Here is a 13,258-nt window from a genome sequence, read left to right as displayed (position 1 = left end):
GATCCATAATAATCTTATGAATCTGACCAAAATGATCTATGCTGATTTTAATCATGGGCACAACATCCTGAAATCACAATGTGTTAAGGAAATTCCTCAGAGTTACATTTTACAAAAGGATGTTTTTCAATGTAATATGAAATGTAAAATAAGTTAACAATTGTCAAAAATTCTGTATTTGCCAGTCAACTAAAAAATCAGATTAAAATAAAATTAAAATTTCAGAAATGGAAGGGAGAGACACTCACCAAAGAATAGTACATATCATGAAGATCTTATCCAGTAGCCACTGAAGAGAGCTCAGGATGTGGCACAAACCAGGTGACATGTGAATTTGACAGGATCCTGGTTCACCCCCACTCTATGAAGCAGAAGGCCACCTTCCATCCATTCATTCTACCTCAGATAAACATGACAGAACAAGAAACAAAGACATAGTCTCAGGAAATAACCAACATTCAAAATAAAGCACTAAGGGCCTCCCTGGTGGCGCAAGGAGTTAAGACGCAACCTATAAAGCTGACTGCCACTGCAGCATAAGTTCGATCCCCCATCTGGCCAGGGAGCAACACACATGGTGCAGCAGACCTGACTCACCCGTTGCTCCCCTCAAACAGTGTATTTCAGTTAATCTGCCTGTTCTGTTCTCCATTCTGTCTCTGGTGAATACTCTCACCCTCCCCCCATCACACTTCTGGCCTGTACCCCAGCTCTTGTAAGCATAAATAAATAAATCTTTAAAAAACAAAAACAAAAAAAAGCACTAAAATTGATTTTGCTGTCAACATTTAATAAGGGCATTTGATGTTCCCTTCTTTTAGCCCAAAACTAGTAGGACTTTCAGTACCCAGCACAGTTGCTTGACCCCTTCTTAATTCAATCTTTCTTGTTTCCTCATTCATTATTCAAGAACCTATTTCCTATATACACGAATCTATCTACAAGTCAGTTCAAATAGAGGAAAATAAAGCAAGACTTGGGTTAGTGTATCAGCATATCTAGGAGCAGACTGCCTCACAAATAAGATGCTAATTACTTGCTCCAAAAGAAAGAAAACACATGCTCACAGCAGTCTTGGGCTCTGAGAGTCAGGCTCTGAGAGTCTGATTTGTCCTAGTAAAGGGTCACTCATCTGGACCTCAGATTGACATCTGGAATGAGTCCCTCAGCATCCTCAGACAATTTTTCTCATCATTGATCCAGACAAGCACCCTGCTAAGAAGTAATCATTTCCACATCTCAGCTTATTTGTTCAAACTGACCTATTACATTATGAGTAGAAAAAAGGAAATATACTGTAGACATTTCACATAATATCTAATGATGGAATTCTTGTACGCATAGTACAAGGATATAGTACCTCAAATAGTTCTAATAAAATTAGATAAAATCTTTTGGGAAAACAAAAATTTAGTGAAGTGAAATGTCAAGGAGTTGTGAGATAGTAGCATTTGTAAATGACAGGAAATAAGGTGTGATTATAGTAGAATTATGAACAGAAATAACTATATTCTGAATGTGCCAGTCATAAAAGTGATAAATATTTTGGCACATTTAAATTTAATTACAAGATCATTTTCATAAACTATAAAAAGGCATAAAATGAAACTAATAATACATGTCAATTATACCTGAACTATAAAAAAGGAAATACATCAATTATTTCCAAAAGTTATCCAAGTTGTTTCAAAACAGACTTTTAATAAAGGAAAGAAACAATAATAAGGATTCCTTTAATACAGTAGGCACATAATTGGAGGAAAATAGTTATCATAAAAATTCCCACAATAGCCTCTGAAATAATGAATGAAAAGAAATTCATGTTCTGACATCACTGGCTATAACATTCAAAGAATTTCAAAAACATCAGAGTAGCAACTTACCTTTCCTCCCTAAAATACAGTAAACTTGTTATATCCTTTGACCTATAAAAAAATCACAAAAAATGTCAGATAAAAATATACAAAATTTGTTAAAAAATTAAGTACAGTAGTAATTTTTTATCATGCAGGCATCCTCACACTTACAGTCCTTGCCACACAAATGATAGTTTTCACTTTCTCTACTTATTTCTTGAAATACTTCTATTCATATATCATATTATCCAAACAATTTTAAAGTGGCAGCTCTAAAGTCCCTTCATGCACTGAATTACTTTTATTTCTTAAAAACAAGGATTTTCTGGGGCCTCCCTGGTGGCTCAAGGGGTTAAGTCTCAGAACTATCACACTATCACCAGTCACTGCAACATGAGTTCTATGCCTGGCTGGGGAGCTAACCTACATGTCCAGCAGACATCTCTTGTCTTACCCATTGCTCCCCTCAGCAGTGTATTTCAGTAGATCTGCCTGTCCTGCTCCCCACTCTGTCAGATGAATCCTCTCATCCCCTTTCACCTCTGACCTTCACCCCAGTTCTTGAATGCATAAATAAAAATAAATCTTTTAAAAACAACAAGGATTTTCTGTAGTATAATCACAAAGTTAGGAAATTAATACCTGTATTAAATAATACTGTATTTGATGATCTTAAAATTTTGGTAATTTTTCCTTTAGTGTCTTTTATAGAGATCTCAAATCAATATATATTCAGCTTTCAAGTTTTTTTTTTTTTAAGATTTATTTATTTATTTATTTATACAAGCACCGGGTAGAGTCAGAAGCGTGGGAGGGTGAGAGTATTGACCAGAGCCAGAGCGGGGAGCAGAGCAGGCAGAAGGACCAAAGTACACTGCTGAGGGGAGCAACGGGCGGCAGGAGAGGTCTGCACGCGATGTGGGACCCTCCTCTGGTGGCCGGGGAGCAGCCGGGGATCGAACCGGTGCTGCAGAGGCTGTGGGCAGCTTCACAACCCAGCGTTCAACTGCTGCGCCACTGGGGAGGCCCAGCTTTCAAGTCTTTTTTAGTCTGACTTAAATTGGAACATTTTCCCAGTGATATAAATGTGTGAAGACTAATGACTCAGCTTTTGTTTGTTTGTTTGTTTGTTTGTTTTTTAGTAAGATGTCACTTAATTGGGATCTGATATCTCACTGAGTAGATTCAAGTTTATGCATTTTAGTATGAGATACTACAGACATGAGGCTATGTTCTGAGTACTTCATCTCAGTAATAACAGATGGTCCCATGCTAGGTGGTACCAACTTTCATCTTGTTATTCAAATAATGTCTTCCAGGGTCTCTGTCATGAAGTTATTTTCCTTTTACGGAGGACATAATCACAAATTATACAAGTAACCTATTTCTCCCATGATTTTCTCCAATAGGTTTTAACATTCTTTAATGGTTCCTGGCTGAAACAATTATTATAGCTACTGTCAGAGTGGCTTTTTTATATTTTCTATTCTTACTATGTTTATTACACCATTCTGTAAAAAACTTTACTTTCTATCCTCCTTCTCCATTCATTCATTCATTCTCATAAAAGTATAGTGACACTATAAATATCTTACCATCAATCAGTTTTCTTATCCTTAAAGAGTTTCATCAGGTCCAAACTTTCCTAAATTGTATCAAATTCAAAATCAGACGTGGCTCACTGCTTAGAGTCCAAGGGTTTCTCTGACTGATGCAGCCTTACCCATCCACGACTGCTTTCTCCTTATGTACTCCTTTTTCTCCTTCAGTATTTTCAAATTTCCAGAACCCCAATTTTAAGTATCTTATATATTTCCCCTCAAAATACCAGGAGATAAAAAGGTAGTTAGAATAGCATAGGACATTCCTTATGTTATAGGCCAATCAAATTAATAGACATACTTTATACCGATGTTCTATAGTGAGGCAGGTTTTACATCACAATTCCCACTGCTTCTTGTTTTTGCCAACATTTTACCTGTTAGCTCAGAATTGCTAATTAATTGCACTTTCAAGTTACAAAATGTTGTCTTTAGAAGAGAGTTAGAATGAATACAGATAAATGGGGAAAAGTGAACTGATAATGGAGCACATACTCAAAGAGTTGGGCAAACTGATAGAATCTAGACCATAGACTGATAATGACAGTTGGAAAAGTATCCTAAGAGGAGATGATAACATTTAACTCTGTAGTAGTTGGGATATCCTTTGCTCAGAGATTCTCACTGGCCTTTTCTGTGATATCTGCAGTGATCATGTCATGGGATTGCCTGTCATCAAGTTTATTTCAAAGATGGTTTCTTCCATGTGGTGACCTGCTCATATTAATCATTTCTCTTGGGACTTTGATATGAGATCCCATGGTGTTTTATCCAAGAAACAGATTCTGCTGAGAAATAATGTTCCATATCCCAAGCACTGGTACTTCTTACTTCTAGAGGGCATTCTTTCTGAGTGTATGCCATGGAATTTCCCACAAATCAATGTGCTACTCATCTTTTCCTCTTGTCCCTGGAATAGCTAACACTTTGCTCAATGGATTTAGCAAACTATAAACATTTTAAATTATATTCCAAAGGCTGTAACACCACAGGTCTTTTATTTAAAGTTGTGAATAATAGGATAAATTACACGATCAAACTCATCTTTTTTCTTATTTTAAAAAAAGGAACAAATATGCTACTCTGTATGGTTATTACGAGCATTAAATGAGATAATTCATGAAAGTGTTTATCTCAGCAGGTGATACATATACTTAAAAACTCAATAAATGCTATACATAAATGAAACATGACATATATGTAAGCATATATTTGAAACTACATATACACATACCCCATATACAAATTAAGTAGTAAACTATTAGCATTTTGTGAATTCTTTCTATGAAATTGATTTATTGACCATATCCAAACAAGCACATATTATATCATTTTACATGAAGGAAACAAAATTTTAATGCCTAATACACAATTGGTGCTCCATAATTGCTGGACAAATGAACTTTTGAAAAACCTGATACCCATTATCAATTAATTTGATATACGATACCACATATAACTAAATGCAATCCAACTGGAAAATCTATCATTAATAATTTCCCTAGTTTTATGACTTGATAAAGGTTACTTAAAATTTTACAAGTATAACTAAAGCTGCAATTTAAGTACCTTTGAGTTTACATACATCTTTGAAAACTCCCTATAGGTAAATTTCTAAAAATAAAATAGTTGGTCAAAATGTGCTCATTTCTATCTGATCCATATTTTCCACTATCTTTTAGAAAGATTGCAATGCATGTACCTTTTAATCTGATAGGTGAAAAAAGACTATTAATGATTTATTTCATTACATGTGTATGTGTCCATGTGTGTCTGTACACACACATATCATTTCACTATGTATTTATAATTTATAGTTACATATATTTAATTATTAAATTTAAAAGAATAAGGTTGAACATATTTTTGTATGTTCTTGGCTATTCACAAAACTTTTCTTTTATGAATTGTTCAATTATGTGCTTTCTTACTCTTGCACTTTTCCAAATTGCTTTTAGTAAGCCTTTCACAGGATATTAACACAAATTGCTCATATGCGTTTCAGGTGAATCTATATCATTAATTGACAGCAAAATAACAAAAAGCTCAAGTACAATTAAAAGTTGGCAGGGTTTATATTCTCTTTTCTCTCCTTTAAAACTGCTATTTCAGATAACATGGAAAAACAAGAGCAATCTTTGGAAAATATAATTGGTTTAAAGATTGTACCCTTTGTCTATGTATATTGTTGACTCAAGTTTTCTAAACTAGGTTAAATAAGTCTTGGTAATATCTAATTCTATTCTAGATGTTGACACAATTATAGCAGTTCAGACAGTCAAAATAGTTGAAATCATTGCCCAAGGAGGTGTAACAGCAGCGTAGCTTAGAGACAATATTTTGATTTGGACCATGCAAAGGAAGAAAAAAAAAGGCAGAGATGATTCTGGGCACTAATTCTTTGGGGAATTTTTGGTTGGAATACGTGAGAAATATGTCCAATTTTGAAATAAAATATATTGGTTATAACTGGAAAGGGTTTCACATTGTTCCAATTCCTTATACAGTGCTTGTTTTACAATGCTTAGGGTATGATGGCATGTAGTACTCATTTATCATTACTCTTTGGGAAATAATTATCAGCTATTTTTACCATATGACTAATTTTTAGGTTCTGATTTAGCTAACATTCTAGTTCAAGGATAAGTAAACTCAACCCCACAGACTCCTTGCTGTTGAAATAAAGTTTTACTGGAACATAGCCACAGTGATTCCATTATGCATTGTCTTTGACTGCTCTCACAATAAAACAGCAGAATACATCATCTGCAATAGAGATCATAAGGTCCAAAAAAATGTTATCTGACCCTTTAAAGATTTGCAAATATACTGTCTAATTTAACACAAAGATGTTAATTCCATGTAATTAAAACTGAGTGTTGAAATATGGAAGTATAGAGCTGAAAAGTCATCCTTTTGGTCTACATTTTCTTATGTAAAGCTGACATAGAATGAAGGAAGCTCTATTTTTAATTATTTTGTAATTAAATCATAGTAATAAAACCAGAGATTCTACTGAGTGGATCATCCCTGAGTTAACAACCTTCAGTTGCCTCTTTTCTTATTTTTTCATGTTATACATCATCACCTCAGAGACTATTGTTAGCACTGTTCTTTACATGAGAGGTAACCTCCTTGGCTCTCCATTGCTATGCTCTTCTGCCTCTTACATACATAATGGCAGAGTAAGGTAGATTAGAAAGACAGATAGATTGAGATGAATAGATAGAGATAGGCAAATTAGATGAAAGATTGATGAGCAGACACAGGTGACTGACATAGATTATACAGATAGATGATTGATTAATTGATAGATATAAAAATAGATTCTGGAAAGAATGTAAGAATCATAGACATAAAAACATCACCACCAAAATGTTTCTAAAAATTTGAGCACTTCTCTTTCCATAGAAGGTAATTTATGTTACATATCTATTGGGATACTACTCTCTCTCATAACTTCATAGGACAGTAGTATGTTTTTATGATTGTATACATTATTTAAAAAATGCAAGTTTTCCTTTCATGCATGATTTGCATGGGATTTGGTACACAAAAGTCATAACAAAGTGAAAAAATAGAAAAATAAAACAAAATAGGGCCTCCCTGGTGGTGCAAGGGGTTAAGCACAGCACTATGAAGCTATCCAAAGACTCTGCAGCAGGAGTTCAATCCCTGGCGGCCAGTGAGCTATCCACATGGTGCAGCTGACCTCTCCTGTCTAGCCTACTGCTCCCCTCAGCAGTGTATTTCAGTCAGTCAGTCTGTTCTGTTCCCCACTCTGTCTCTGGTGAATTCTCTCACCCCCAGTACCCCAGTTCTTACATGCATAAATAAATCTTTTTTTTTTTTAAAAAAAAAAAAAAGGAGCAGCCTCGGTGGTTCAATGGGTTGGGACGCCGCACTGTGAGGCTATCCACAGTGTCATCTCCACTCTGTCTCTGGTGAATCCTCTCACCCCCCCTGACCCGTAACTCTGGCCTGTACCCCAATTTTTGTATGCATAAATAAGTTAAATTTAAAAAAAAAACCCAAACAGCTGCAAATGGAAGACTAATTTTATCATTCCCAAAATCTGAGGTTATGAAGTAAATATGATCCATTAATATTCAATAAAAAGATGGTATTTAAAGAGTTGGATCCGTTTTATGTTAAGAGAACTCACAGCAAATGTTTTCTATACAAACAAGTCACAAAACATTCCAAATTTCTATGCTTGAGCCATAATGACTATACCATCAGTTAATTAAGTGAAATCTATTTCTATTATCAACTCATCCCAATCTTTATACCTAGCTTTTTCTCTTTAAAACAGTCACCCACTCACTCTCTAACTTATTATTTCACTCTAAATACCATGAAAATAAAACTAGTCATTTTGAAATGTGATGACTATTTTCCATATGACTTTCTGGGTTACACAAACAAAACCATTTCCCTGTCAAAAGGAGCTCATTTAAACAAAACTGTAAAAAAAGACACAGAGATCGTCATCAAGTAAACTATTAAATTAATAACTCTTCATAACTACCCTTTATTAAAGTATCTATCACATCCTCCTTTGCTAGCCAAAACTTTTTTCTCGGGCCTCCCTGGTGGCGCAAGGGGTTAAGCAACACACTATGAAGCAATCCTCAGCCTCTGTAGCACAGTTCAATCCCTGGCCTGCCAGGGCGCTTACCCACAAGGCACAGCAGACCTCTCCTGTCTTGCCCGCTCCTCCCCTCAGCAGTGTATTTCAGTCTGTCTGCCTGTTCTGCTCCCGCTTTGTTTCTGGTGAATCCTCTCAGTGCCCCCTACATCTCTGGCCTGTACCCCAGCTCTTGTATGCATAAATAAATAAATCTTTAAAAAAAATACTTAGAAAAAACCAAAAAGACAAAAATTTTTTTCTCAACTCGTTTCTATACCAGCTACCCAAAGAAGAAAATTATTATATTAAGACCAGAGAACTGTGGTCTAGGAAAAGCGCAAGGGAAAAAACAAAAAGGCAAAATAAATTTCTATATTCTGTAGCAATATCCCTCAAAAAAAGAAGGCTAAAAAGAGTCACTTTCAGGTTAAAGAAAACTAAAAAAAAATCTCACAAAAAATCCTAGTGCTAAAGGACATTTCTTTGGGAAGACATGTAATAGCAAAAGGACATGTGACTCTTCAGAACAGAGTGAAAAACATTGAAACTGGCTAATATTTAAGTAACTATGAACTATTTTCTATCTTAAATACTTTAAAATAAATATAACTATTTAAAATAATTATATCATTGGTTGTAGATTTATAGTATAATGTAAATATAATATATATAACAACTCTAGCATAAAAGAGGCAGGACTAAAGAAATGGATAAATGGGTTACAAGATACTAATTATATGCTATCTAATATGAAAAGTTTTATGAAAACACAGATTTAAAGAAAACCAGCATAAAAAGAAACAGCATACAAACAGTAAGGTTATGCCTAGAAAAAGTACACATGAGAAGGGCAGAGCAGCTATATTCATTTTAGATAATGTAAACTTCAATGTATATAAACTTCATTGTATATAACTAGAGATAGACACATATCATAAAAAGGTCAATTTACAATGAAGACAATGATTTTGACTGTTTAAGTGACAGATAATGGTTTCAACTGACATGAAATGAAAGTAACAGAATTAAAAGAATAGACAAATCCATAATCATAGTTGGCGATTTTAAAACCTACCCTCAATAATTTGTAGAACAAATTATTAGTCATAGAATATATGAATAACACAATCAAACATTTAAAGCTAATGGACATTTATAAAATTCTATAACCAAAAATTTTAGAATGAATGTATTTTTTTTCGTTGCGTCTAATGACCCTATGCAAATCAAAAACCCAAACAGAAAAAAAAAAAAACAAACTTTAAAAAAGTGAACAGTGAAGAGTAACAATATAAACTTTTGCAACTTATTAAAGAGTAACTTAAAGCCTAACTTATAAAAGAGTAATAAGTCAACACAGGATGAAATGGAACCCTACAAGAACAGCTCCACACTTCAGCAAGGATTGCAGAAAGAAATACTATCAATGTCATTTAACTGGCGTATGTTTGCCCAAGGTTAAGAAAAGTCAGAATCAGGGCCTCCCCTGGTGGTGCAGCGTTTGAGCGCTGGGTTGCAAGGCTGCCCCCAGTCTCTGCAGCGCCAGTTTGATCCCCGGCCACCGGCGAGGGTCCCACCAATAAATAAATAAATAAATAAATAAATTTAAAAAAAAAAAAAAAAGAAAAGTCAGAATCAGAAGATGGACATATTACTTAAGAAAATACTTCAAATTTGGAAAAACTATGTTAGAACAAAAGTAAAAATTTTCATTGAAATCGGGGTTCAAAATTCTTGGAACTGGGAGTTAACCTAGATGGTGACACAGGTGCGGTTCCAGAGTTCCCCTCCTCTTCTGGATGCACCAAATATATAACTACACATGGAGCAGAAAGAAATCCAGAAACTAGCTGAATGACTTATATACATCAAATGACAAAAAAAACCCACATGAAAGAATTAGGAAACGCTGAGAAACATTCTTGCCATAAACGTCATACCTGGCACAAAGCCATACAGTTGGTATGGTACCCCAAACTGCTAATCTCTTTCTGAGGAGCAAAGGATTTGCACCCCACATCTAGCACTTAAACTTTTTTATTTTTAAAGATTTATTTATTTATTTATACATGCACTGGGGACAGTCAGAAGGGCAGAGGGTGAGAGAATTCACCAGAGCCAGAGCAGGGAGCAGAGCAGGCATAAGGACTGAAGTTCACTGCTGAGGGGAGCAGCGGGCGGCAGGAGAAGTCTGCGCGCCATGTGGGACCCTCCTCCGGTGGCTGGGGAGCAGCCGGGGATCGAACCGGCGCTGCAGAGGCTGCGGGCAGCTTCGCAACCCAGCGCTCAACCGCTGCGCCACCGGGGAGGCCCTAGCACTTAAACTTTTAAAACTCCCTTGAGGGCCTCCCCGGTGGCGCAGCGGTTGAGTGCTGGGTTGCGAAGCTGCCCGCGGCCTCTGCAGCGCCGGTTCGATCTCCGGCTGCTCCCCGGCCACCAGAGGAGGGTCCCACATGGCGCGCAGACCTCTCCTGCCGCCCGCTGCTCCCCTCAGCAGTGTACTTCGGTCCTTCTGCCTGTTCTGCTCCCCGCTCTGGCTCTGGTGAATTCTCTCACCCTCCCGCGCTTCTGACTGTACCCAGTGCATGTATAAACAAAACAAACAAACAAATAAATAAATAAATAAAACATGCCTCTATTTAAAAAAAAAAAAAAAGACTTTAAAAAAAAAAATAAATAAAACTCCCTTGAGTGGGATGGGGTCCCCAAATCCCTAGTTTTAAAAGCCAGTGTAATTGTGTCCACAAAACTCATGAGTACAGTAAACAACAAAGCAATTCTTTTCCTTTAATAAAATTTGCTGTAATTTCTTATGATTTTTCCATTTCTCCAAAAGAATAGAAAGTTTCTATAAAGATTCCAGGTAATTTTTTATATATTTCCCTACAATTAAATTTATTGAGGTAAATTTGGTTTGCACCATTGTATACAAAAACACTAATTTGAAGGGACATAGGTAACTTCTATGTAAATTGCAGTTCTATTTACAATAGCCAGGTTATGGAAAGAAGCAACTCCTAACAGGCACATATAAGCACTACAAAGGATTTCACCTCACAGATCAAAGGGGACAAAAGTACACAGAAGGAACAAAAGTACCCATCTCCCTGTCTTTCCCTGAGATTTATCTGCACACTTTAAAGCTGCTGTCAATAGGTCAGTCTCCTATTTATCAGACACTAGGACTGGCTATTTGGTATTCCCCAGAAAATGGGGAAGTAGACAACACTCTTACCTCTCAGTCCAACCAGCTCAAAATCATCATTAACTACCTGGAAGGAGTTTGCACACATACCTGCACTCCAACTTTTACACCTATTGACTGAGGAATGGGTCACCTCTGACTGAAAACTAAAGGAACTTACTGTGGCTAACAAGAAATTCCTAACCGGCTATCCACTCAGGAGTTACTGCAGAAGGAACAAGAAAAACTTCCCATTTCCCAATATTCCCCTGAGAGAAGTTTATGTGCACACTATAAAAACTGCTGCCTGACTGGCAGGCTTATAATTTATCAGGCATCTAGGGGCTGGCTCTCCCAAAGACCAAGGAAGTAGTAAGACAGCTACCACATCTTCTCCCACAATGTGGCCCAATTAATAAAAACAAGTTGCCAGCTGGTCCCTGGAAGGAATTTTTACAGAAATTTGGCAACGCAGTTTTTGTAGCAGCCATCCAACCAAAAGATCCCATATATGGCCAATAGAGCTGCATACCCATGAACAAGTCCCATGAACTGCAGCGAACAAAGAAGCAGTTCTTAATGGGTGCAGAAGCACTCTTCCCCATGTCTACACAACCAGGCCAACAAACATCTATCTCCCAGTCTCCATCTAGAAGGAGCATAATTATACACTTTCAAAACTGCTGTCTGTGGGTCCAACTTCTAAGTCATGTGCTGACAATGTCCTTCCCCTATAGGACACAAATGTGTCTGGACACACTCACAACAACTGGAGACACTAAGAATAAAGACAAATGATAAAGATTTGAGAGATATTAGGAACTTAAGATCAGCTGCTGAAAAGGTTCATTCTGGAGAGGTTATTTTTCAAGATAAATTAACAGATGAATATGTTTCAAACCAAAGTATAAAATGAACATCCAGAAACAAATCTTGATAAAATAGAGATAAATGATTTAGCAGATAGAGTTCAAAATAAAGGTCATAAAGATGCTAGCTGAGATCAGAAAAGCAATGCATGAACAAAGTGAGAATGATAATGAAGAATAAAATTAAAGAAATTCACAGAACTCATACAGCTAAAGAATACATTAACTGAATTGAAAAATTGAGAGGATCAAGAGGAGACTAGATCAAATGGAAGGATTAGCAAAATAAAAGACAGGTCAGTAGAATTCATCAGTTAGAGAAGCATAATTCAAAAAAAGTGAAAAAAGCTTAAGGGGCTTACAGTTACCATTGAGTAGACCAATATACACATTATAGAGGTCTCAGACGTAGCAGATAAAGGGGCAGTTTCTTTCAGAAAAAATGGCTTAAATCTTCTCTAACATAGGGAAAGAAAGAAACTTCAGGAAGCTCAGAGTATACCAAAGAAGGTGAACTCAAAGACACCAGACACATTACAATTAAATTATTAAAATTAAAGAGGACTCTTAAAAGTAGCAAGAAAAAAGTAACTTAATATTTTATTACATACAAAAGAACAAAATGTACTCAGTAATTTTTCAACAAAAACCTTGTAGACTGAAAGGACTCATATGATATATTCAAACTGCTGGAAGAAATAAAAAACTGCCAACCAAGAATACTCTGCCTAGCAAAATGGTCCCTCAGATAGTTTCCCAGACAAACAAACAGTGAAAGAATTCATCACCACTAGACCAGTCTTACAAGAAATATTTAAGTAAAATTCATAGAAAAGTACAGACCAGGGGCTTGGGAGTTAAAAAAGGAGAGTATCCTTGCTAAAAAGGTATAAAGAGCCTCCCCTGGTGGCGCGCGGTTGAGCACTGGACTGCGAAGCTGCTCACAGCTTCTGCAGTACCAGTTTGATCCCCAGCCACTGGCGAGGGTCCCACATGGTGCAACAGACCTCTCCTGCCATGCCCGCTGCTCCCCTTAGCAGTATACTTCATCAGTCTGCCTGTTCTGCTCTCCGCTCTGGCTCTGGTGAATTCTCTCACCCTCCCGTGCTTCTGAC

At 36.4% G+C, this 13,258-nt stretch overlaps 1 long non-coding RNA gene and 1 other non-coding gene across 23 annotated transcripts in view; both read right to left on the bottom strand.

The window, feature by feature from the left end:
* LOC119244363 (uncharacterized) overlaps positions 1 to 1,207 on the bottom strand; it is a 61,403-nt gene extending 60,196 nt beyond the window's left edge. For 21 of the 22 annotated variants that reach the window (XR_008551661.1, XR_008551665.1, XR_008551653.1 and 18 more), the window contains exon 1: positions 249 to 1,207. This is a non-coding gene — a long non-coding RNA (uncharacterized LOC119244363). The remainder of the gene's footprint in view (positions 1 to 248) is intronic. The other variant, XR_008551656.1, reaches the window with a different exon arrangement.
* LOC119245427 (small nucleolar RNA SNORD109A) lies at positions 1,135 to 1,201 on the bottom strand. The gene has a single exon (XR_005125354.1). It is a non-coding gene; the product is annotated as a small nucleolar RNA SNORD109A (small nucleolar RNA).
* Positions 1,208 to 13,258: the final 12,051 nt, after the last annotated feature.

The sequence above is a fragment of the Talpa occidentalis genome, unplaced genomic scaffold (genome assembly GCF_014898055.3).
Source record: "Talpa occidentalis isolate TD23 unplaced genomic scaffold, MPIMG_talOcc4v2.1 talOcc4.14, whole genome shotgun sequence".
NCBI lineage: Eukaryota > Metazoa > Chordata > Mammalia > Eulipotyphla > Talpidae > Talpa > Talpa occidentalis.
The sequence above is the reverse complement of the archived record's forward strand: the minus strand, read 5'-3'. Positions and strand labels throughout refer to the sequence as shown.